The sequence below is a fragment of the Eptesicus fuscus genome, chromosome 2, assembly GCF_027574615.1.
Source record: "Eptesicus fuscus isolate TK198812 chromosome 2, DD_ASM_mEF_20220401, whole genome shotgun sequence".
In the NCBI taxonomy this organism is placed as follows: Eukaryota; Metazoa; Chordata; class Mammalia; order Chiroptera; family Vespertilionidae; genus Eptesicus; species Eptesicus fuscus.
Window position 1 is genome coordinate 76,723,002 of NC_072474.1, and position 24,595 is coordinate 76,747,596.

General features: G+C 37.2%; 1 pseudogene; it reads left to right on the forward strand.

Annotated features, from left to right (window-relative positions):
* The first annotated feature begins 10,183 nt into the window (after positions 1-10,183).
* LOC103285065 (synaptonemal complex protein 3-like) lies at positions 10,184-10,877 on the forward strand (annotated as a pseudogene).
* Positions 10,878-24,595: the final 13,718 nt, after the last annotated feature.

A 24,595-nucleotide genomic window follows, 5' to 3' on the forward strand; every position in this document is an offset into this window, starting at 1 on the left:
GAGCAAGATTTCTGTAATTCCTAGAATATTTAAGGGTTGGGGGTGGAGATAACAAATCCAAATTAAAAAGTTGTATGATGGTTAGCCCAATACTGTATTAAGAAGGAACATTGTACATGAGTTGGGAGTGACATTTTATATCAGCAGGAGGAGCACATCCTATGCTGTAATCAAATTTTTATTTCCAGAAGTAAAAATACAAGCTATAGTAAGTCTTTGAATAGAAGAAAAATAATACCAACACAGTATATATTTTTAACTCAAATTCAAAAATTATAACAATAAACCAAAAGAAAGAAATGTGAATGTAAAATATTCTCAGTTGTTCTTTCAGCACTGCTTAGTCAACAACTCTTTAGAAATTATGATTTAGTTCTCATTGTATTTGGAAATAGTAATGGATCATTTAAATAAATGTATTGGTAAGTATTGGTTTATATGACTCTACATTTTCCACCTGTTCACACACTTTTCTTAGTAAAGGAAAGGTAAATATTAGGGGCAAATTGTGGTAGGTCTTTTGACATATTAACACTTTTACACATGTTCAGTGAAGCTGTGGCAGTGACAGGTCCATGTTAGAGCAAAGAATGGAGATGAGTCAAAGCCATCTCTTTTATCTCTTTTCTGTTTTTCTGGATCTTTTCTAGATGTCAGGAATAAAGTGGGGCTATTAAAAACAGATATGACATTTTCTCTTATACTGTTGACATTTTAAAAAATATATCAAAATGCTTTCTTAGTCAGAAATATCTATTCTAAAATTAAAGCACAAAATGCCATTTTCTAAGTGAGTATACAAAGAATATAGTATCTTGTTTTCTTCGTATGTAAAATATCATTAAATGTTGTATTATAAATTACTGCTTCCTTAACTTTTATACTTTCCATAAAGTCCTCTTCTCAGAAAGGATGGTGGTATACAATGAGATATATGGACAAGTATTTTAACTATTTTGAAATTATTAGTATTAAGTGTGATTACCATTGATTTATATTGAGTACCAAAAATATGCAATCATTGTGCTTCTTGGGGATACCTAATAGAACACTAATTGCTCTCCTCAAAAAGTTCATTATTAATGTTGGAGAAAGAAAAGAACAAACATGATTTTTTTTAAAATGAAGTAAGCATAAATCTATTTCTTAGAGGAAGATGAAATTTTGGAAGATTGGTACACTTCTGTATTTACTTTATGAGCTGTTATTATTTTAGGGAGTGTAGAAGGCAGTATTATAAGATGGCTCCCCAAGATTCCCATCCCCAGCTAGGCATACTTTTCTCCCAGTTATTCAATCAAATGCAAATCTAGATACTTCTTGAAGGTTTTGTAGATATAATTAATGTCCCAAAACAGTTGACCTTAAGTCAGAAAAATTATCCCAGTGGACCTGACCTAATTACATAAACCCTTTAAAGGAAGACAGCTTTTACATAGCTGGTCACAGAAAAGGATGTCAAAGAACTATACTCTAGAGCAGTGGTTGGCAAACTCATTAGTCAACAGAGCCAAATATCAACAGTAAAATGATTGAAATTTCTTTTGAGAGCCAATTTTTTTAAACTTAAACTTCTTCTAACACCACTTCTTCAAAATAGACTCGCCCAGGCCATGGTATTTTGTGGAAAAGCCACACAAAAGGGGCCAAAGAGCTGCATGTGGCTTGTGAGCCGCAGTTTGCCAACCATGGCTCTAGAGGGCATAGGAGAAAACAAATATTCATGTTGTGAACTACCTATGGGATCACATGACTGAGAATTGAATTATTTTAGAATAGAAAAATAAAGTTACCTAATTATTAAAGAAATAAATGAGTCAGCATTTTAAGCAGTGGCATTTAAATGGAGAACTTCTGAGTTCTGGTTAAAATTGCAATAATTTAAATTTATATGAGCTCAAACTGCATTATATTAAAATGCTAAAATGATTTATCAGGTGTTTCCTTAATAAGTTAATACCTAAAACTATCTGGGTATGAACATGATATTTCTCAATAGATGACCCATTCCTGTGGATCCTTCCTTCTTGAATCTGACATCCATTAATCCTTTTTCATATGATTTTCCTGGATTGATACAGTCTCATACCTGGATTGATACTTCAGGTATGAGACTGTAGTATTATATCTCTACTTCAGTCCACAACAAATATTCTTTATCTTGTAAAAAGCTGTTAGGAACTTGGATTCTAAAGGTCCATCAACTGCTGAATAACAGGAAAATTGTACAAATACATGCAGTTATTTTGAGGAGAAATATTTCTTATCTCCTTATAAAATCTCAACATTTTAAATGAGTCCTTGACCTAAATATTAATCACAAATTCTGCCTATTGATCACGCCCATTCTCTGATCTAAAAAAAAATATGGGCAGTTCCTATTGCTGACAGAGATTTTGATATGGTCTTCTTTTTCGCTTTCCTAGATCATGAGGTATGATTTCAGGTCTCCTTTTCTTTCAGCTGAAACTATGCATGGGTTCAGACTTAACGCCTGTCACAGTGTTCTGTGGATGCTATAATCTGACTAACTTGCTGAATAGGCTTTTAAATCCTTACTGTAGAATGGTTCGACTGAGTCCAGTTTTGTTCCTTTCATTTGTGAAGATCCCCTCTAAGCTAACACATGAAGAAAAGACCATTTTATCCAACAGGAAGAGCTATTCTGATTGCTTCCCAAATCCAGGAGGCTGAGAATTCTAAAAGCTAACTTTCATTATCACTACATGGAGTGCTCTCATTTTAGTTATGACCACATTTAAAAGATATTGTTGGATGCCCCATCATCCCTCTGCACTTTCCATTAGCTTTGGAGTATATTCAAGATTATTGCCAGTTTGCTTTAAGTCTGGAGAAGATCTTGCAAACCAAATAGAGCATAGCTGTTGTACTGCAATAAAATCTGTCTGACAGATTACACTTCCACTATCCCTACCAGCACCTTTTCCCCATGTCCTTTCTCACACAAATGTATAAAGTCTATACCTCTAAAAAAGTGAGTATAAGAGCCACCTTGTTCAATACCTAAAAAACTTATGAATAAAAATCAATGATTTCTGACATGGTTCAAAGATTATTGTCTCTTGCCGAAACCAGTTTGGCTCAGTGGATGGAGCGTCGGCCTGCGGACTCAAGGGTCCCAGGTTCGATTCCGGTCTGGGGCGTGTACCTTGGTGGTGTGTGGGTGTGCAGGGGGTAGCTGGTCGATGTTTCTCTCTCGTCGATGTTTCTGACTCTCTGTCCCTCTCTCTTCCTCTCTGTAAAAAATCAATAAATATATTTTAAAAAAAGATTATTGTCTCTTGAAAAGAATGTTTAAAAAATATTGAAACTGGGAAAAGTCAGTGATCTTAAAACATAGCTATATTTCCAGTGAATGTCTCCTGTTCAAACATATCTTTGAAGTAACTGTTGTTTTGAGAATCAATGTCAATGAAAAGCATTCTGCCTGCTGATTCACCAAAAGAAGTAAAATATATATCACCATGTTATTAAATTATTAAACTAAACAGGAAAAGGAAGAGAGAAAATATAGAATCACTATTATTAGACATGAATTAATAGTCATAAAGAATTGGAGACTTGGCAGTAAGTACTGAAGATATTATTCCTATTATGCCAAACTTGCTAGGAATATTGAAAATAAGTGATTTTGGTGTTTTAACTATGTCACTGAGTAGCAGGTGGGAAAATACAGTGAAAGAGAAAACTGTATAAAATACCTAGATTAAAAACTAATTATAGTAGTCCTCTTTCAGCATCTCTAATATCTTGTAATTTTTATCTGGGATGAGAAAGAAAAAAATATATACTCCATTTCCAAAAGATGGCAGGGGCCATTTAATGTTGCCTCAATAGAATTAGCGTCAACTGATAAGAGTGCTCTGTTAATGACTAGAAGACGTACATACAACCCTAAAACCAGCTTTGTTTCTTATGATAGACTTAGATGCATAAGGAGAAATATCGGACTGTTTGTCAATCTGTTTACATATAGCTTCACATCTTAAAAACCTGGACTCACAGGAGAAAACGTTCTAACATTGTGATTTTTAGGATGGAGGCATGAAATTATACATGCTGTTGAAGAACTTAAGGGCAAGATTCTCAAACCTGAGTGGTAATTCAATTTACTTGGCATTTTGGTAATGAGGCAGATGACTGTTATTAGCTGGGAGTTCAAACATGCCTTTATTCATATTATTTTCCTCTTTGCTATTGTAGTGAGGGCTTTTGCAAATGACATTTTTGTAGTATGGAGTACCATTGGGCTGGGATTCAGTAAAACAGTAAAATTACAGAGTCTGTATTCTCATTTCTATTTGTATGAAAGGGAAAATGATAACAAAATATTAAAGTAATTATATAAATCTAAATGGCTATGAAGAAATTTTTACAGTGTTATATCAATCAAAGTTCACCTAGGGACACAGAAACTTCTCTTAAAATGTTTGAGATGGCTTGTAACACTGGGAATGAGAGAACTAGGAAGTCAATCTGAAAATAGTGACGTATTATCAACAACAGGAGAAACTACAAATTTTAAGTATACGATAAAGTCAGAAGGCACCTAGGGACTGGCTGAGCCGAAGACTGCTGGAACCACTTAGATCATGTCCAGTTAGAGCTGGAGCCAAGGGAAGGGGTGTATGGGAACTGGTAAACTTACCCCAGCTTTTCCCTTAGTTCAGCCTCGAATTTCTCACCACTGTTTCCTATTGGCTTAACTCAGCCACAAGTCTGCTGCTCAGCAATATGGCAAATGTAGCTAGCACCCAAAAGAAAAGGATTGGATTTGAGAAAAAACGAAGGACTGGTTTATGGTTCACACATGTGCTTGGTAAATGGTGCATCTCTGATATCTGCCATTATTTAACCTAATGCCATTCACGTTTGAAATATTTAAAGAGCCTTGTATGATCCAAGGAGTATACCCTTGGTAAATTAGTTCCATAGAAGGTTAATAAGTTTAATAAATGCTTATGTTAAGAAAACAATATGGCCCAGCCATCATGGTTCAGTGGTTGAGCATTCACCTCTGAACCAGGAGGTCACTGTTCGATTCCCAGTAAGGGCACATGCCATGGTTGCAGGCTGGATCCCCAGTGGGGGGCTTGCAGGAAGCAGCCAATTAATTATTCTCTTTCATCGTTGATGTTTCTATCTCCCTCTCCCGCTCCCTTCCTCTCTGAAATCAATAAAAACATATTTTTTAAAAAGAAAATAATATGTGTATTTGCTCAAACAAGTGATTTTAAGCAAGTTAAATAAGATGGTCTATTTCAGGATTTTTTGGAACTTTATTCTGAATGTGACTCTTATAAAAGGTGATTTATTATTTCATCTCCCAAACTTAATTGGCCTCGGGATCCTTTCTCCTTGATTGAAAATTTTGATAGGACTGGACTATACCTATGCTCCTATAAAACCATTAATAGGGTTTATATAATTTACATAATTATCATCTTCTTTGTTTATCTTTATGTTAGTCCTGTGATATATCACAGCTAATAATACAAAAAGAAAATATCAGGACCAGGAACTCATTTAAAATCATATTCTGATTCCAAATTCTCAAACCAATCACTGGTATTAAGTGCCAGCTGTTTCAGAACAAATGATGAACACACATAAATTGCTCCAGGAATTATCATGAGCTCCAGACTGTCAGATCCTGGTGTTGAATAACCAACAAAGTCACATTTAAGTAGAAACTGATCTGGCATCTTATTTTCTCAGCCTCGTCTCTTCCCATTTCCCAGTGCCACACTGGACTACTTTCATTATTGTCATCCACACCATTACCATGGATTCTCTTGACCCAGGGATTTTGCCTGCAGTTCTCACCCTGTTGAAATGCTCTGACATCCTTTGCACCTGCCACAAATCAACCAGCACTTCCATTCTCAATTCAAATGTATTATGTTTTGCAAAATCTGACTAGATGTCCCTTCCAGAAAAATGAGTTGCTCTTTCCATTTAGTTATGATTTACTTGTTGTGTCTCTACTAGAGGCCCGGTGCATGAAATTCGTGCACGGAGGGGGGTTGTCCCTCAGCCCAGCCTGTACCCTCTCCAATCTGGGACCCCTCAAGGGATGTCCGACTGCCCTTTTAGGCCCGATCCCGGTGGGATCAGGCCTAAAAGGGCAGTCGGATATCCCTCTCACAATCCAGGACTGCTGGATCCCAACTGCTTGCCTGCCTGCCTTCCTGATTGCCCCTAACCACTTCTGCCTGCCAGCCTGATCACCCCCTAACCACTCTGCTGCCAGCCTGTTTGTCCCCAATTTCCCTCCTCTGCCGGCCTGGTCACCCCTAACTGCCCTCTCCTGCAGAGTTGATCACCTCCAACTGCCCTCCCTTGCAGGCCTGGTCCCTCTCAACTGCCCTCCCTTGCCAGGCCTAAGCCGCCACTCAAGCTACAAAGTTTCAATTATAGAAGGTAAACAAATTCAAACAAATGGCAGCAGAACGGAGCTTGAGAGAGCAGGCCAGGGTTGCCGGCGGCAACAGGAGAAGCAAAGTTTCCGCACACCCTGGCCGGGCCCACCCGCTTAAGCTACAAAGTTTCAATTATAACCCCAACAGAAATGGCTGCCAGCCGCGGAGGGAGCCCCAGGCTTGGCTCCGCTCCAGGCTACAGAGTTTCAATTGTAGAAGGAAAATAAATTCCAGAAAATAAATACCAGGGCCTCTGCTTGGGTTGCCAGGGGGCGTGGCCGGCCTGCAAACCACCACAGGCCCCTCGCTCAGGCCTCCCCATGCCCCAAGGGAACCCTCACCCTTATCAGGGACACCCTTCAGGGCAAACCAGCTGGCCCCCACCCCTGTACCAGGCCTCTATCCTATCCTCTCTGTTACCTAGGAAACCTTGCTCTCTGTGGCTGTAGCCATCTTGGTTTGTGTCAATTTGCATACCCGCTCTGTTTGGATGGTGGGTGTGGCTTGAGGGTATGTCGGAGGTATGGTCAATTTGCATATTTGTCTATTATTAGATAGGATAATGCCTATCTCAGTTGGCTAGATACTTGTCTGTCTCCTGTGATCTGACACAAATCCTAAATTTAGAATCACATTTAATACTTGCATATAGCCTCAGTGTTTTTGCACAGTAACAGGACCTTTGTAACCAATCAATAAACATTTATTAAAATGAATTAAACTATGACCCATAAAAGTATACAAAGAAAAAGAAAAACATAGTTTGGAAATTACTATTTGCTTTATTGTCTGGGAAACCACCTGAATTATTAATTCACATTGTATGTGAGAGCATAACCTTGGTCTATACAACATATTAAAATATTTTTCCATGGGAAAACTCATTCAGTCCTCAATCTCAACTAAGCAAATTTGCTATGCACCCCAATACTTCTATTTTGGTATTCATCTAAGTACTTTTCCTCATGTGTACAAATGGATAACCCTCTATTTTACCCCCAAGGCATATTCAAGCTTGAAAAGGGCTATAGTAATCCAAAAAGAGAAGTGTATGCTATTCATTCCAGCAAACCATGACTATCAAAGAAAATGCCAAAGGGCATTATTCATTAAAAAATGAATTAACAAGGCCTTCTGCAATTTTGCTGCAGATATTTCTTTTACAAAAGCCTGAAAGAATGCATGGCATTGGACCCAAAAGCAAAAAATATATTCTGGCAACTATTCAAATGCAAATTTCGCTATGCTGAGTGTTCAGGTGACAGTTTGGGTGTTTATATATTGTCTATCATTGTAACAGCGAAACACTCTGACAATCTAATTAGGTTATTAAAATTATCTGTTTTGAGAGACTAGATTGATCTGAATGGCAGATCACGATGAATGGCAGAGAACGATATATCAGGATAGTTTTATGTAAAGAGAAAACTCATGAAAAAATTCAAAATAAAAAAATAAAACAAAACACACACAAACAACAGGAGTTCATTTGGTCAAAAATTATTTACAATTTCTGTGGAATTATTTAATTATGAGTTGAGATTATTTTACTTTAGTCCACATATTATGTTGCAAATTTGTGACTCTCCCTTACCATGTATTAGTACTTTGAACCATTCCTACATTACCAATTCACTTTGTTTATCATGTGTATCTTTCCTATGTCCACATCATTATCCTTAGTGCCTCCTGGTTTTGCCACTGCCTGTAATCCTCTCTGCTCCAAACATCTCTAGAAATTTTAATGGTGTCAACAGTAAGTGGAAGCACAATCTTAAGCATGATGGTTACTGCCTGCTGCCTGAGTATCAGAGAGTAAGAGTTATGATGGATCCTTAGCAAAGCTATAACCCTTTATAAGTTTTTCCAAGAGATGTTTCTATTTGCTTGTCCATAAAATGCTCACTTAAATGAACTTCAAAAACAATTTTATTTCTAGTAAGATGGACCTCTACTTCAACCACTCTTAAGGAATGTCTTCTCTCAACCGCTAATACTGCACAAACCATATAAATAACAACAATGAGACACTAATACTTTCTAGTTCATTATTATAGCTGAGATCATTTGTCTACTCATCCTGATTTAGAATCAGCAACAACTTGGAAAATAAAAATACATATTGAGTCTAATGTAATTTGGACAATAAAAACAAAATGATAATTCTTATATTTTGTTTTCCTTTTTTTTCTCATCCTTTGTAGAAAGAGAAACATTATAATAGTATTTGAATAAGAAAATTCTAACATCAAGGATTTATTTTCTTACATGAAATTGGTGGTACTATCTTTATTCTATTACATATAGAATGGTAGGAAAACTTTACATTTATTTGTGTGAAAATAAGTGGAACAAATTTTTGTGGGTTTAATGCATATTTTATAGTAAACCAAATTCAGGTATCATTTTTTGTACAAATCTTATTTATAACTAGGGGCCCACTACACAGATTTGTGCAGTGGTGGGGTCCCTCAGCCTGGCCTGTACCCTCTCACAGTCTGGGACCCCTCGGGGGATGTCAGACTGCCGGTTTCGGCCTGATCCCCGCTGCTTGGCCTGCAGGGATCAGGCCAAAACTAGCAGTCCAGCCTGGCCTGCGGGGATTAGGCCAAAACCGGCAATCCAACATCCCCCTAGGGATAGAGTAGTGCGCGAAGCTGCAGGCAGCCAGGGCGGAGCTCGAGCCCAGGCTGAGTTCATCCCAACCCTGCTTCGCCTGCTGCCACCACTCTGTAGCACTGCCGAAGTGGTGGGAGAGGCTCGCTGCCACAGCTGTTATCACCTGCCATGAGCCCAGTGTCTGGCGCCTGTCAGTCAGTTGAGCAGTGCTCCCACTGTGGTAGAGCACTGATCACCAGGGTACAGCTCCTGCATTGAGCGCCTGCCCCCTGGTGGTCAGTGCATGTCATAGCAACAGGTCAAATGGTCGACTGGTCACTTAGGGTTTTATATATATAAATTAGTGGCCCAGTGCACGAAATTCGTGCATGGGGGCGTGTCCCTCAGCCCGGCCTGCACCCTCTCCAATCTGGGACCCCTCAGGGGATGTCCGACTGCCAGTTTGAGATCAGGCCTAAACCAGCAGTCACACATTCTTCTCGCAATCCAGGACCACTGGCTCCTAACTGCTCACCTGCCTGCCTGATCTCCTCCAACCACTCTGCCTGCCGGCCTGATTGCCACTAACTACCCCCCCCCCCCGACCTGCTCACTCCCAACTGCTCCCCCGCCGGCCTGCTCACCCCCAACTGAACCCTCATCGGCCTTCTTGCCCCCAACTCTCCCCCCCCACCGGCCTGCTTGCCTCCAACTGGTCCCCCCCGCCATCCTGCTCGCCCCCAAATGACCCCACCTGCTGGCCTGCTCATTCCCAACTGCCCTCCCCTGCAGGACTGATCACCCCTAACCACCTCTGCCTCAGCCCCGTCACCATGGCTTTGTCTGGAAAGACATCCAGAAGGTCTCCCAGAAGGTCTCCCAGTCTAATTAGCATATTACCCTTTTATTAGTATAGATTTCAGCAATTCCCACATTGTAGAGCAGACATTTACCTTTGCAGAGTAGGCACAGAAAAGATTAAGTTAATGAAGTTTAAGTAACACTATTAATAGCAATATTGAACCCCAAAACAGAGAGGAGCATCCTGGTAGCAAAGTAGATACCTCAGTCATAAAATATCCAAGTAAGGTGCCCCTCAGGCAAAAAAAAAAAAATAAATAAATAAATAAATAAATAAATAAAATTCTGCAAAATCTGAGAAGGCATCAATGGAAGATCAGTTTTTAAGAACCTATGACTTTGAGAAAGAAGATAAAAATATCTGAGTGATTCAGAGGAGGATGTTACTGACATGAAGACTCCAGTAATTAATAAGCATGGGAAGAAAATGACTTCTGCAGGAATAGATGAAGATGTGTGAGGGTGTGGGGGTGTAGAGTACAAAATATGCTGGAAAAATTTGAAGCTGACATTAACAATGCTCTTCTTGCAAAGGGAAAAAAATCTAGCAGTGTATACCAGGGCTTCTCTCAAAAATGTAACCAGAAAATTTAACATATTTGGAAAGATCAACAAGATCAAAGGCAGTAGCATAACCAAGAATCTTCTCAGCAGATTCTGACTTTGAGTCAGCAGGAGGAGATAGATGTGCAGAAAGCTGAGAAACAAGAAGAAACGGTAGCTAATTTATTTGTATAGCAACAAAAGGTTTTCCAACAATCTAGAGTTGTTCAGAGCCAGAGATGGAAAACAATTAAACAGCTGTATGAGCAGTTCACAAAGAGCATGGAGGACTTGAAGAAGAATCATGATACTCTACTTACTGATGTACAACATGAACTTAGAAAATAAATGGCTATGTTGCAAAAACAAATTATGATGGACACTCAGCAAGTGTTCAAAACTTCAAATGATGTTCTTCTGATGACTCTTTGAAGGAAGAATTTGAATTGAAATAATATGATACAATTATAACATTAGCTAAGAGGCATGTCTTTAGAGTGGTTTAAAAAGAAAATTATAAAATACTAGAGGCCCGGTGCATGAATCCATGCATTGATGGGGCCCCTCAGCCTGGCCAGCGATTGGACCAATATGGGCTGGCCGGCCAGAGGGAGGGACCACAGGAGGTTGATTGTGGGAGCACATTGACAGGCCAGGGGGAGGGACTGCGGGAGGTTGGCTGTGGGAGTGCACAGACCACCAGGAAGCAGCTCCTGCATTGAACATCTGCCCCCCTGGTGGTCAGTGTTCATCAGAGCTACTGGACGGTTGTTCGGTTGTTCGGTTGTCCAGTTGTCCAGTTGTAATGGTCGCTTAGGCTTTTATATATAAATTAGATGATCCTATCTAATAAAAGAGTAATATGCAAATTGACCATCACTCCAACACACAAGATGACCACCCCCATGTGGTCAAAGATGGCCGCCCCATGTGGACACAAGATGGCCACCACAAGATGGCTGGCAGGGGAGGGCAGTTATGGGTAACCAGGCCTGCAGGGGAGGGCAGTTGGGGGGGATCAGGCCTGCAGGGGAGGGCTGTTGGGGGGACCAGGCCTGAAGGGGAGGGCCGTTGGGAGGGACCAGGCCTGCATGGAAGGGCAGTTGGTGACGATCAGGCCTGCAGGGGAGGGCAGTTAGGCAAACAGGCTGGCAAGGGAGGGAAGATAGGGGTGACTGGGCCAGCAGGGGAGGGAAGTTAGGGGTGACCAGGCTAGCAGGGGAGGGCAGTTTGGGGTAGTTTGGCCAGCAGAGGAGCAGTTAAGCGTCAATCAGGCTGGCAGGGGAGTGGTTAGGGGGTGATCAGGCTGGCAAGCAGAAGTGGTTAGGGGCAATCAGGCAGGCAGACAGGCGAGTGTTTGGGAGCCAGCAGTCCTGTATTGTGAGAGGGATGTTCGACTGCCCGTTTAAGCCTGATCCCACGAGGATCGGGGCTAAATGGGCAGTCAAAATCCCTCAAGGGGTCCCAGATTGGAGAGGGTGCAGGCTGGACTGAGGGACACCCCCATCCTCACCTCCCCCCATGCACGAATTTCACGCACCAGGCGTCTACTTTAATAATAAAGTAAAATTTGTGTATACATAATTACATTTAATAAACAAGACTACAGAAGGGAGTATCTCAAAATCATAAAGTTGACTACAGAAAACTTATAAATCTCTACATGTACTATACAATACTATATTTTTAACACCCACACAAAACAATAGAAGACTTTTAGATATATAAAGTGACAAAACTAAAGGATACATGCACATTCAGCAGTGGTTACACTGGGTATAGAGGGTCTTAAAGGAGCAGAAGCTCAGGCTTTGCTTTTTTTAAAAAAAAATTATAAATCTTTATTGTTCAATTATTACAATTGTTCCTCTTTTTTCTTCCCATAGCTCCCCTCCACCCGGTTCCCACCCCACCCTCTGCCCTTACCCCCCCCCCAATGTCCTCATCCATAGGTGTACGATTTTTGTCCAGTCTCTTCCCGCACCCCTCACACCCCTGTCCCCCTGAGAATTGTCAGTCCACTCCCTTTCTATGCCCCTGATTCTATTATATTCAACAGTTTATTCTGTTCATCAGATTTTTTTATTCACTTGATTTTTAGATTCACTTGTTGATATGTATTTGTTGTTCATAATTTTCATTTTTACCTTTTTCTTCTTCTCTTCTTAAAGAATACCTTTCAGCATTTCATATAATACTGGTTTGGCAGTGATGAACTCCTTTAGCTTTTTCTTATCTGTGAAGCTCTTTATCTGACCTTCAATTCTGAATGATAGCTTTGCTGGGTAGAGTAATCTTGGTTGTAGGTTCTTGCTATTCATCACTTTGAATATTTCTTGCCACTCCCTTCTGGCCTGTATAGTTTCTGTTGAGAAATTAGCTGACAATCATATGGGTGCTCCCTTGTAGGTAACTAACTGTTTTTCTCTTGCTGCTTTTAATATTATCTCTTTGTCTTTTGCCCTTGGCATTTTAATTATGATATGTCTTGGTGTGGTCCTCTTTGGATTCCTTTTGTTTGGGGTTCTCTGCACTTCTGGACTTGTAAGTCTATTTCTTTCACCAGGTGGGGGAAATTTTCTGTCATTATTTCTTCAAATAGGTTTTCAGTATCTTGCTCTCTCTCTTCTTCTGGCACCCCCATAATTCGGATGTTGGTAAGCTTGAAGTTGTCCCAGAGGCTCCTTACACTATCTTCATATTTTTGGATTCTTTTTGCTTTTTGCTTTTCCAGTTGGGTGTTTTTTGCTTCTTTGTATTTCAAATCTTTGACTTGATTCTTAGGATTCTCTAGTGTGCTGTTGGATCTCTGTATATTATTTTTTTATTTCAGTCAGTGTATGCTTAATTTCTAGTTGGTCCTTTTTCATATCCTCGAGGGTCTCACTAAATCTATCGGCCTTTTCTAGAAAATTCTTGAAAAACCTTATAACCGTGGTTTTGAACTCTATATCCAGTCATTTGCTCTCTTCCATTTCTTTCATTTGTGACCTGTTTCTTTGTCTCCGCATTTGGCTTCTTCCCTGAGTTGATAGAGTGGCTTTGTGTGCTAGGTGTCCTATAGGGCCCAGTGGCTCAGCCTCCCCAGTTACCTGAGGTGGACACTCTTGGTGCACCCCTTTGTGGGCTCTGTGCACAGTCTTGTTGTAGTTAAGCCTTGATTGTTGTTGTTGGTATCACTGGGAGGAACTGCCCTCCAGGCCAACTGGCTGTGAGGATCTGCTGTGTCTACGCTGGGAGAACTTTTGTGCTGGAGACATCTTTATGAGACAAGACTTGCAAAAGAGTTTCAGGGCGGAGCAGACAGCAATGGCTTCCCGTCAGCCCTGCCCTAAGAGGATCCCTGGGTCTCAGTGTCCCGCAGTAATCACTGCAAGCACCTCTGAGTGAAAGCTGCCCTCGAGTTTCGCCCACTGCCAGACAGACCAGTTTCTCCCCAAATGAGTCTGGGTCCCCAGAGTCTCGCCCAGAACTGGAGCTCAGAGCAGTCAGGAGCTTTTGTCTCCCTCCCAATTGAGAAAGCCAGCAGCGTACTCAGTTGCCAGCCCTCTCTGCATGCGCGCCTCCTCTGAGTCTCAGTGTGCTTTTCTCTTTCCTCCTAGTTGTAGAATTTCCACTCAGCCGGCCTTCCTGTGGTTCTGGATGATGTCCGTTTTGTCTTTTAGTTGTAGTTTTGAAATTGTTGTGCAAGGCAGCAGTTTAGGTGTTTACCTATGCCGCCATCTTGGTTTCTCTCTCAGGCTTTACTTTTATGTGATGCATTTTAACAAGATATAAATACACATACAGAAAAAGAAAGAGTAATCTTAAGCAATTATGAAAAATTGTTAATGTCTATTTTATCTTTGTAATGGGTTTCTAGATATATATATTTTATTATTTTCTACTACTTTTTTATAGTTCAACCTTAATGACAATGATGAACAAGTTTTATAATATAAAGCAAAGCAGCCATTTATCTCTCTAATCTCCTTTGTAAGAGGAACATTTAACTACTGATAAGGTACAGTTATGGTACCTCAATAAATATTTAATGACTTCCATTATATAAAAGTCAAATTAATGTGTTTCTTATTCATATTAGTAAGGTAAATACTGAATGATTCAAGTAAAAAGTACATAAGGATCTTCTTACTAGAACCAGAAGTCTGTTTTATAGATCATTAACTATTTTCAGCAGTTTTAAAAGGGAAAAATTTTAAGAACAAGAAAAAATATTCTAAAATGCAAATAAAGGATGTATATACATCAACAAAATAAAATATTTAAATAGTTTAAAATTAACTTTATATGTCAAGAATGCAACTACTGCCAAATGTTAGTCATCTTTTGTTTTCTAACTGATAAAAATGTTGCTTATGTGTTATAATTATTTTTTTAAATTATCAAGTTTTGGAGGGTAACATTGTATATAAATAAAAGTATATAGGTGTCAGGTTTACAATTCTATAATATATCATATGTATATTGTATTGTGTGTTCACTACCGCCAAGTCAAGTCTCCTTCCATCATTTATCTCCCTCTTTCCCCCACCACCCCTTTCCCTGTGATAATCACCATACTGTTGTCTATATCTATGAGTTGTTTTTTTATTGTTGTTTTTTGGTTAATCCCTTCACCTTTTTCACCTATCCCCTAAAACCCCCTCCCCTTGATGGCTGTCAGTCTGTTTTTTGTATCTATGAGTCTGTTTTTATTTTGTTAGTTTATTTTGTTCCATAGATTCCACATATAAGTGAAATCATGTGTTATTTGTCTCTCTCTGACTGGTTTATTTCACTTAGCATAATACTCTCCAGGTCCATCCATGCTGTTGTGAAAGGTAAGATTTCCTTCTTTTTTTTTTTTGAACTGAGTAGTATTCCATTGTGTAAATGTCCCACAGCTTTTTTTATCCACTCATTTACTGATGGGCACTTGGGTTGCTTCCAAATCTTGGTTATTATAAATAATGCTAAAATGAACATAAGGGTGTTATGTATTCTTTCAAATGAGTGTTTCGTGTTTCTTTGGATAAATTCCCAGAAATGAAATCACTGGGTCCTAAGGCAGTTCCATTTTTAATTTTTTTAAGGTTACTCCATACTGCTTTCCACAGTGGCTGCACCAATCTGCATTCTCACCAATAGTGCATGAGGGTTCCCTTTTCTCTGTTTCCTCATCAATACTTGTTACTTGTTGACTTATTAGTGACTAGAGGCCCGATGCATGAAGATGCATGCAAGAATGGGCCTTCCTTTCCCTGGCTGTCTGCACCACCTTCGCTCTGGCCAGAGCCGCCTTTTCGCTCTAGCTCGGAGCCACCTTTCCACCTTCCCATGCTGCCAAGAGGCACCTGCGTCCCACCCCACCCCCGGTTGCTCGGAGCCTGCATATGCAAATTAACCCACCATCTTTGTTGGGTTAATTTGCATACTCAGTCCTGATTGGCTGGTGGGTGTCATGAAGGTACGGTCAATCTACATCTTACTCTTTTATTAGTGTAGAGAGCCATACTGACAGGTGTGGTTTTAATTTACATCTCTGATAATTATTGACATTTTCATATATCTGTTGGCCATCTGTATGACTTTAAAAAGGCTCAACAGATATTGGGCTTTATATTCTCATGTATGTCTTTAACCTCAGTTTCTTCATTTATGTAATGGGGTTAATAATAGGACCTAGAGTAAAAGATTAGTTTTTAATGAAGAGTACATAGTAATATCAATAAAGTATTTGGAAAAATGTCTGGATTCTAGTCAAATCTAAATTAGTGTCTACTAAATTTAAAAGGTGAAGGGGAGCAATAAGTATGTTATCAATTGCTCCAGCAAATGATGTTTGCCATTGTTCTAAGCAATACATCAGAAACCTAAACAGCAACATTTTCAAGGATACAATCTTGATCACTTTTGAAGTTTGGTTATTATTCAGTAGTGATGAGATGCAAAAATTACAACCATACACCCCATATGACTCTGTGTTAGATTAACAAATTAGCCAGTAGCCTTCTGACACTAGCATCTGAAGTTTTTGAATAAAAGGTTTCTTCATCTAGTCTTCCTTCTAAATTAAAACATAACTAAGATTAGTATCATGAACTATCTGTTTTTAATGTGAAGGAGTTTATCTGATATTTTCCATAAAATGTAGAAACTTATCATGTGTGAGGCACAGATTAAAGCAAAAATAGGGATAATAGTTCTAAAGGAAATGCTTGAAATTGCAAAAACAAGACAGAACAAAACAAGAACAACAGATTTTTTTTTTTTTATCAATGATTTGTTTAATCTTTCAAAAACTCATGCAGGCAAATTGAGATGAGTGTGAGAGAGTTTTCTAAGGTCTTGATCTATTGTTACATTTCCCTGTGAAAGGTCCATAAAAAACACAGAGAAATTTTTGAATAGGAGTCAAAATGTGAAAAAAAAAAACACCCCGACATGCTTCATACCTATCACTGGACAAATTAGGCTGTTGGAATCAATAAGCTAGATAACATATATTTCTACTTCTTCTTAAAATCAACCTCTATGATATTGTCTGTATTGAACAACTTCACTCAAAATTGTTTTGTGCTAAAGAAAAGGAATGTTGGTAAAAAAAATTGATGTATTAATTGATTAATAAATCAATTATTTAGCAACTAAATAAATATGTGCCTTTGAGCAAATTAAACTTTCATATAGACTTAGTTTCTGAACACATAAAATTAAAAGCCTGGAATGAAATCTTAGGATCCCTGTGAGTTTTGAAATTCCTTGATTCTATGAGTCATTTCCTTGTCATTTGCCTTTAAAGCAGTGTCTACATTGGCCTTAGAGATGGTCTAAAGGGTCAGGCCTTTTTTTCAAGAACAAAAGGCCACTATCATTGACATCAATAGAAATTGCCTATGTCCTTTAAGCCTGCATTGCTCAAATATCATATCTTCTGAATTATTTCAAGAACAGAAGGAACAGTTTGACGTGAACAAGAGGGTAAATGCTAGTGCCATAATTCTCAGATGCCTGTCACAAAAATTGGAGACTGAGCTCATGGCAATCAGGGCTGATTTCTGTAAAGGGATAATAAAGAGAAAAGCTGTCACTGCAAGTGGTTTTGGATAACAGAGGAATCTGGAATTATTATTTGGAAATCTAACATCATCTTACCACCTGATATTCTAATTTATATTGACTGACTTTGTAGTTTATTTTGTTAGATTTAGGTGGGATAATGAATGTTATAATGTCAAGGACTAAAAAGGTGTACACATAAGACTGTCACATCATTATCATCATCAATTATATTGTTGAAAGCCTACAGGGTGAATGACACTATGCTACGAATAATGAGTTTTCTTCTCCTCAGCTTAGCTTAGGATGTATTTTTTTATTGTCTCAGATGGAAGAAAATTCTCAGTCTATCTCCACTCCTGAGACTCTATACCCTTAGGTATGAAAATATAGCCTGAAAGTGACCTACCATCATGCAAGAGAAGTACATTTTTTCTTCCCCCAGGTGTCGCTTTATTTTGTAACATATGATTTTTTTTTCTTTCCTGTGTATTGTGAATACAAAACTATGACAAAAATTTAAGAATTAAATAAAGAGGCTCCTCTTCCTCATATATGTATAGTCATAAAACTCATTGGAAAATTATAATTATAGTTATTAAAACACAATTAAAGAAGTGGTCAACAAGATAACAGACCAATTGCAGAATTGGTGAAAGGCATGGTTTCTTATATAAAGGATTTTATGTCAAGCAGAATAAGATTATACAGAAATACAAAGAAATTCATACTTTGATATAGAGTAGTAAAACTGCAGGAAAAAAGTAAAGAAATACATAGAGTAAGAAATAAAAGATAAATTGTTTACAATTAAAATTTTTACACTGAAATTCAACTTCTTGATGCAAATAGAAGCCAAAAATCAGTGGAATATCTTTTTTTAAAAAATATATTTTATAGATTTTTTACAGAGAGGAAGGGAGAGGGAGAGAGAGTTAGAAACATCGATGAGAGAGAAACATCAATCAGCTGTCTCCTGCACACCCCCTACTGGGGATGTGCCCGCAATCAAGATACATGCCCTTGACCGGAACCGAACCTGGGACCCTTGAGTCTGCAGGCTGAAGCTCTGTCCACTGAGCCAAACCGGTTAGGGCTCAGTGGAATATGTTTAATGTCTGGGTAAATCTTGAATTATGTGCTAGTGAACCTGTATTTCTAAATATATGAATAAGAAGTATTTCAAGCAAACATCATCTTTATTCACTGTCAATAAATTAATGAGAAGGACTATATTTCCTAAAAGTGCTTTAATGGGCCCAAAAAAGATGATCTCTGATATGTAAGAAAAATAGCAAGCAAAAAAAGTGATTAACATTCTTTTCAGGGAAACTATTTTAAAAAAATCAATCACATGTAGCAATAAAAACCTCTAACTTGTGGACTCAGGAAAAGATAGATAAAACCACCTAAAAAAATGATAGCGATAAACTAAGAAGATGGTAAAGCATTTAGAGGCAGTAGACTTTAAGACCTTTATATTGTTCATGAGAAACAAGATACTGATTGAGAGTGACCCTTTTTTTGCCGAGGATGCAGATTGCTAGAAACAGAATCACTCTGGATCTAACAATAAAGGCTGAGATGGCTGAGATTCTAGGGCAACCAAGTGGCCCTAAATATAAGACCTTCCAATGAGAGAGAGGGCCTGAGTCTGGCTGACCTGTAGCAGTGCATTGGAGGAAAACATGCCAGAAATCGTATAAGAGGGTGCAAAGAAACCAGTTTTTTTCTTTTTTTTACAAATTGCTAGAGGTTAAGTTGGTCTAGAATGAGAACATAGAAACTGTGGGAACCAAAGACATATGAGAAACATTCTCCACAGACCTTGCCAAAGTCATAAAAGAGATTGAGTGCAGGCAGGAGGTTGGACAAGGCTTTCCTTGGCAATGCCTTTCTGGAGGGTGAGTGGAGCCCACTGATTTACATAAGGGATGAGCCCGGGCCCAAAGCCATCACCCTTACAAAGGAAAATTCTTCTGGTGCTGAAGATGGGCAGCAAAAGTTATTGTCCTTAAGGTATAGATGAAGACAACAGGGTGACAGCTTTAAAGTAGCAGAAAATAATTAGAAACAATTAGCAAAAATATCTTCTAAAAATTAAGGTGATGAAATCAATATTTTTTTTCAAGACAAAAAATAAATAAACAAAAACCCGAGAGAATCTATTTCCCAATATGTTCCCTTTGTGTTCTACAATAAATTTTAAAGAAATGTCTTCAAGCCCTAGCTGGTTTGGCTCAGTGGATAGAAAGTCGGCCTGCGGACTGAAGAGTCCCAGGTTCAATTCCCATCAAGGGTGCATGCCTGGGTTGTGGACTTGATCGTGCAGGAGGCAGTCAATCATTGATGTTTCCATCTCCCTCTCCCTTCCTCTCTGAAATAAATAAAAATATATTTAAAAAAAAAGAAATATCTTCAAGCAAAAAGAAACATATACCAGACAGAAACTTAGATCTTCAAAAATAAATAAAAATTTCCAGAAATGGTGAAAATGAAGCAATATTTAAAATACTTATTTCTTATTTCAATTACTTTAAAAATTAGTGTAAAAAGCAAAAATACATATTAACCATACATGGTGTTTATAGCATAACTGTAAAATATGTGACAACAATGGAACAAAATATTAGAGGTAGGGACTGGGGGTACAAGGTTGTAAGTTTCTTGGAATAGGCATAAAGAAGTATAGTGTTATATTAGGTAAAGGTAGAATATAATTATTTAAAGATTCATAATTAAACCCTAGGGAACACAGTTATAAATAATAACCCCAAAAATGAAGATAAAATGAAATAGTATACTTATTAAAATTTATGTAGCTAATTCTAAGTCTTGATATCTGGTAATTTCTTCAAATTTATTCTCCAAGGTTGTCTTGACTTGTCTTTGACCTATACATTGACATATGAATTTAAGATAACCCTATCAATTTTCACCAAAAAATTGGTTAGGATATTAATTGGAGTTACATTATGTATTCAGAAAATTTGAGTGGAACTGGCATAATTTTAATATCTAGTCTTTCAATCCAAAAACATAATATATTCTTCCATTATTTGGATTCATCTTGAAATTGTCTCTATATTGATTGTTATATGTATATATAAATATACAAAACTCTTTCTTAGTTTTAATCTGTTTTTAATTTTGATATTTTAAGTTGCATATATTTTATGAATTTCAAATTCTATTGGTAAATAAAAATATCATTTATTTGTTTATAAGAAACTTTCTAATTCTCTAATTACAATAGTTAATCTGTATTCTCTTAGGTTTTATGTATACAAAAAGCATGTCAATTATGAACAATGATATTTATTTCTTCCTTTCTAATATATAGACAATGTATTTATTTATGTTACCTTATCATACTTGCTGGAAATGATGATAAAATGTTAAATATATATGATGATAGCATAAATCAACTCAAAAGAAAGCCTTATTTCAGAAAAAAACCCTATGACTTATGTTTATTGTGTTTGTTTCACGCTTATTGTTAAGTAATTATTCTATACTAACTTAAGGAAGTTCTCTCCTATTCCTCTTTTGCTAACATTTCTATTATAAAAAGTGTAAATTTCTATTACTTTTCTGCATCCATTAAAATAGTCATATGAATTTTCTCCATTATTTTATTAGTATAGTAAATTACCTTGGAATCATTGTCTAATGTCAAGGCAATTTTACATTCCTAATATGTAGTGGACATATTTGTTTAGGAGTTTCACATAAATACTTAAGGAGATTTTCCTTTTTCATAATGTCTTTGGCAATTTGGGGAATCAAAATATATGTACCTCAAAAAGTGAATTCAGGGTTATTCACTTAATAAGGAATCTAGCCAGGATAAGCAAAACAAAAAATTAAAAAGGAATTTTTTTAAAAATCAAGGACTTTATTTTCTTTAAAATAATAAGTTGTCTTGCTGTTGTTAAAATTTGAGATAATGAGGAAAATATTTTGCATATTTTATATTACCGAAACTGCATGTCATAGACCAAATTATTTTAAGATGCACATTGCAACATCTGGCACATATGGCTTGAGCTATGCATAACTTGAGAAGAAAATTAGACCACAATGTACATTCTTGACCAAGAAGTTAGTTAGTTAGTTAGTTTGTTAGTTAGTTAGTTATTTATTTATTTATTTATTTATTTACTTATTTATTATCGATTTCAGAGAGGAAGGGAGAGGAAGAGAGAGATAGAAACATCAGTGATGAGAGAGAATCACTGATCAGCTGCCTCCTGCATGCCCCACAATGGAGATCATGCCCACAAACCTTGTATGTGCCCTGACCGGGAATCGAACCATGACCTCCTGGTTCATAGGTTGACACTAAACCACTGAGCCATGTCAGCAAGGCTTGACCAAGCATTTAATGTGTCCAAGGACATACTTAATTTTAGTAATGTCCTGATAAGTTTCAGGTGGTTTTAGGGCAACATCTTAAATAAAATCATATACATTCTTGAGGCACTGAGATGCCCTTCCTATTCCCCCTTGTTTAAACATAAAAAGAGTGCCAATGATTAGAAATATGGTGTTATGAAGGTATAGGTATAAGATTTCTAAGGATATAATCTTCTCTTCTAAGGGAAAGCTATGCTTTTTTCCTAAGTATTTTCTAGTGCAACAGCAGAAATTCCATGTAGAAAAATTTAAGTGAAGTATTCTATCCCTACGGAAGAATGTAAATTTTCCTCTCCTTTTTCTCTATCCACAAAGAAAGAATTCTCACTTAGGTGAAGGCCTGAGGACTTCTCTCTAGTTCTAGGTGTGAGTCCTTAATGACAGGAATATGTGTCTTGCTTGACTTGGATGATGTTTTATAATGGCAGAGTACTCTGGACTATTTTATGAGTCCTAGAGAGAATAAGACCTGGAAAATATAATTTAGTTTTACATCAGTCTTATTCTGAGGGACAAATATATTTCTCATGGCTTAATCACACCTCAAGCCAATTCTCCAAAGAATGGTACTCCATAGAAACATGGGTCAACACCCCCAGGAAATAATAATCAACAAATTTAAATCAGTCCTAGAAATACATGTCAGATGTCTAGAAGGATAGTTGTATCTTAGGTGCCTAAAACCTAGGGATATCACTCAAATATGTTTCTACCAAGCACATAGCTAATAACTATTGATTATTTAATTATAAAGTACTGTACAATATATTGAGTGCCAATGAAGTGTTAGAAATCAAACAAACATGAAATTCAAGGAAGAAGAGAACACAATAAGTAACAAGAATTAAATAGGGAAGTCCACTTAAGAAATCTGTTTATCAATACTGTGTTACCTGCATTATATATCTACTCAAAGACATAGCATGAGAAAGACCATGCTCACACAATGGATAACTGTGTTAAAAGATTATTAACACAGTTTCTTTGCCACACACACATTTACATGTTTGTGCTTATTTGGACTATGTTCAACTCCTGTACAGACAAAAAGGAAAATATGAGTAATAGAGATGCAAGGTCACTCTCTATGCTAATATTGTAATTTGTATTATGTGCTCTTAGATCTTGAAAATATTAGGACTGGACTTTTATACTGGGAACAGATGTTTATGACTCCTAGGAATAATTAGCCTATTTTTATTCTTGTGTCTATAAAACTTTGAAAATAAAATAAAATAATGGTAGAGAAGGGTCATCTCCCAATTCCCAATGCAAAACGTTCTTTGCTTATAGGATATAACCATGTTACCACATATATACGCTCCAAAATAGAGTTTCTTCCAAATAGCTTTTTTATTAGTAATTGTGTACCCTACAATACACAACAGAGTACTTGCAAGCACTAGACACTCATTAAATAATTTTGAATTAGGCATTGGCTAAAAGAAATATAGTTAATTAATGATAAGAAATCATATAATATCTGTGGAAGACAATGGGTTTATGTCTATACTCAAATAATCAGGGTAGCTTTGCTATTTTAATTCATTTGTAGCCTTTTTCTGCTCTTTAATTGACTAATTCAATAGCCTTTTCATAGTCTTATTAAGAGTGTATTGCTAGTAAAATGGATAAATATATTGAAATATATTACTGCTCATTATAGTAAATGTGTTTCTTCTCTTAATGACTGCATTCTTTCCTATAATCCGTGTTCATAGAACATGTTCATAGATTTTTTATTGATTTAATTAGCTTGCTGAAAAGCAAATGGTCACTAAAAATGTCATTCAAATCAATTGCCTGCTTAAACTGATGAGAGTCAAATCTGCTAAAAGGGATATTCTACTCTACAATCATTCATGGAGCTAACTTTGTAGCTGTAAATGAATGTACTTAAGGCCAAAAAAGTTACTAAATTTAAGAATTAATGGCTCTTCCAATATGAATGTAAATTCTATTTACAATCAATTCTAATAAGAAAATAAAGTACAATTTAATTAATTCAGTGTTCCTGTTTTCACTCAATATGTGTCAAAGTATATTATTCTAAGAAACTTTATTTTATTATTACTTATTCTAAGTAATAAGTAATATATGGAATTTAAAATTAAGATGTAAAAAATAAAATCTACCTAACATAGGCAGTTATTCTGCCATATTAAAATCAGTATTGTAGGCATGGAAATCTGGACTTGTGTAGATTGATGGTTCTACAGAGAAATGACCTAAGATGTCAAGAGAAACATTATAAAACGGCACTCTTCAAGGAAAATGTCCCTGTGGTTGCCCTCACAGTGAAGTCCTTGTTCAGCTGAAGCAGCTTGTGAAGATTACTGACAGGAAAAAAGTAACATAAGAATTCAGACCATATTCTAAAGGATTTTCTTTGATACAACCATGTGGAAGGGAAAGTACAAGGTATTGAGTGGGTGAGTAATGTACCATAACATTTATAATATTCCTCCAATTGTTCTTACAAAACAAACTATGATGGTTCTACCCCTGCAGAAAGTAGGGGCAGTTGTTCTATCCATAACCAGGTGCCACAGTCTTTTCACTGCAAGGGTTCAGGAATCTGGAGAAGGAGATGTGACATAAATGGATATGCTAGAGAGACTATACAAGAAATAAAAATTTGGGAGGCATGGAGGAGCCAGGGAAGGCTCCACTTTCTAGTGAAGTGGGCT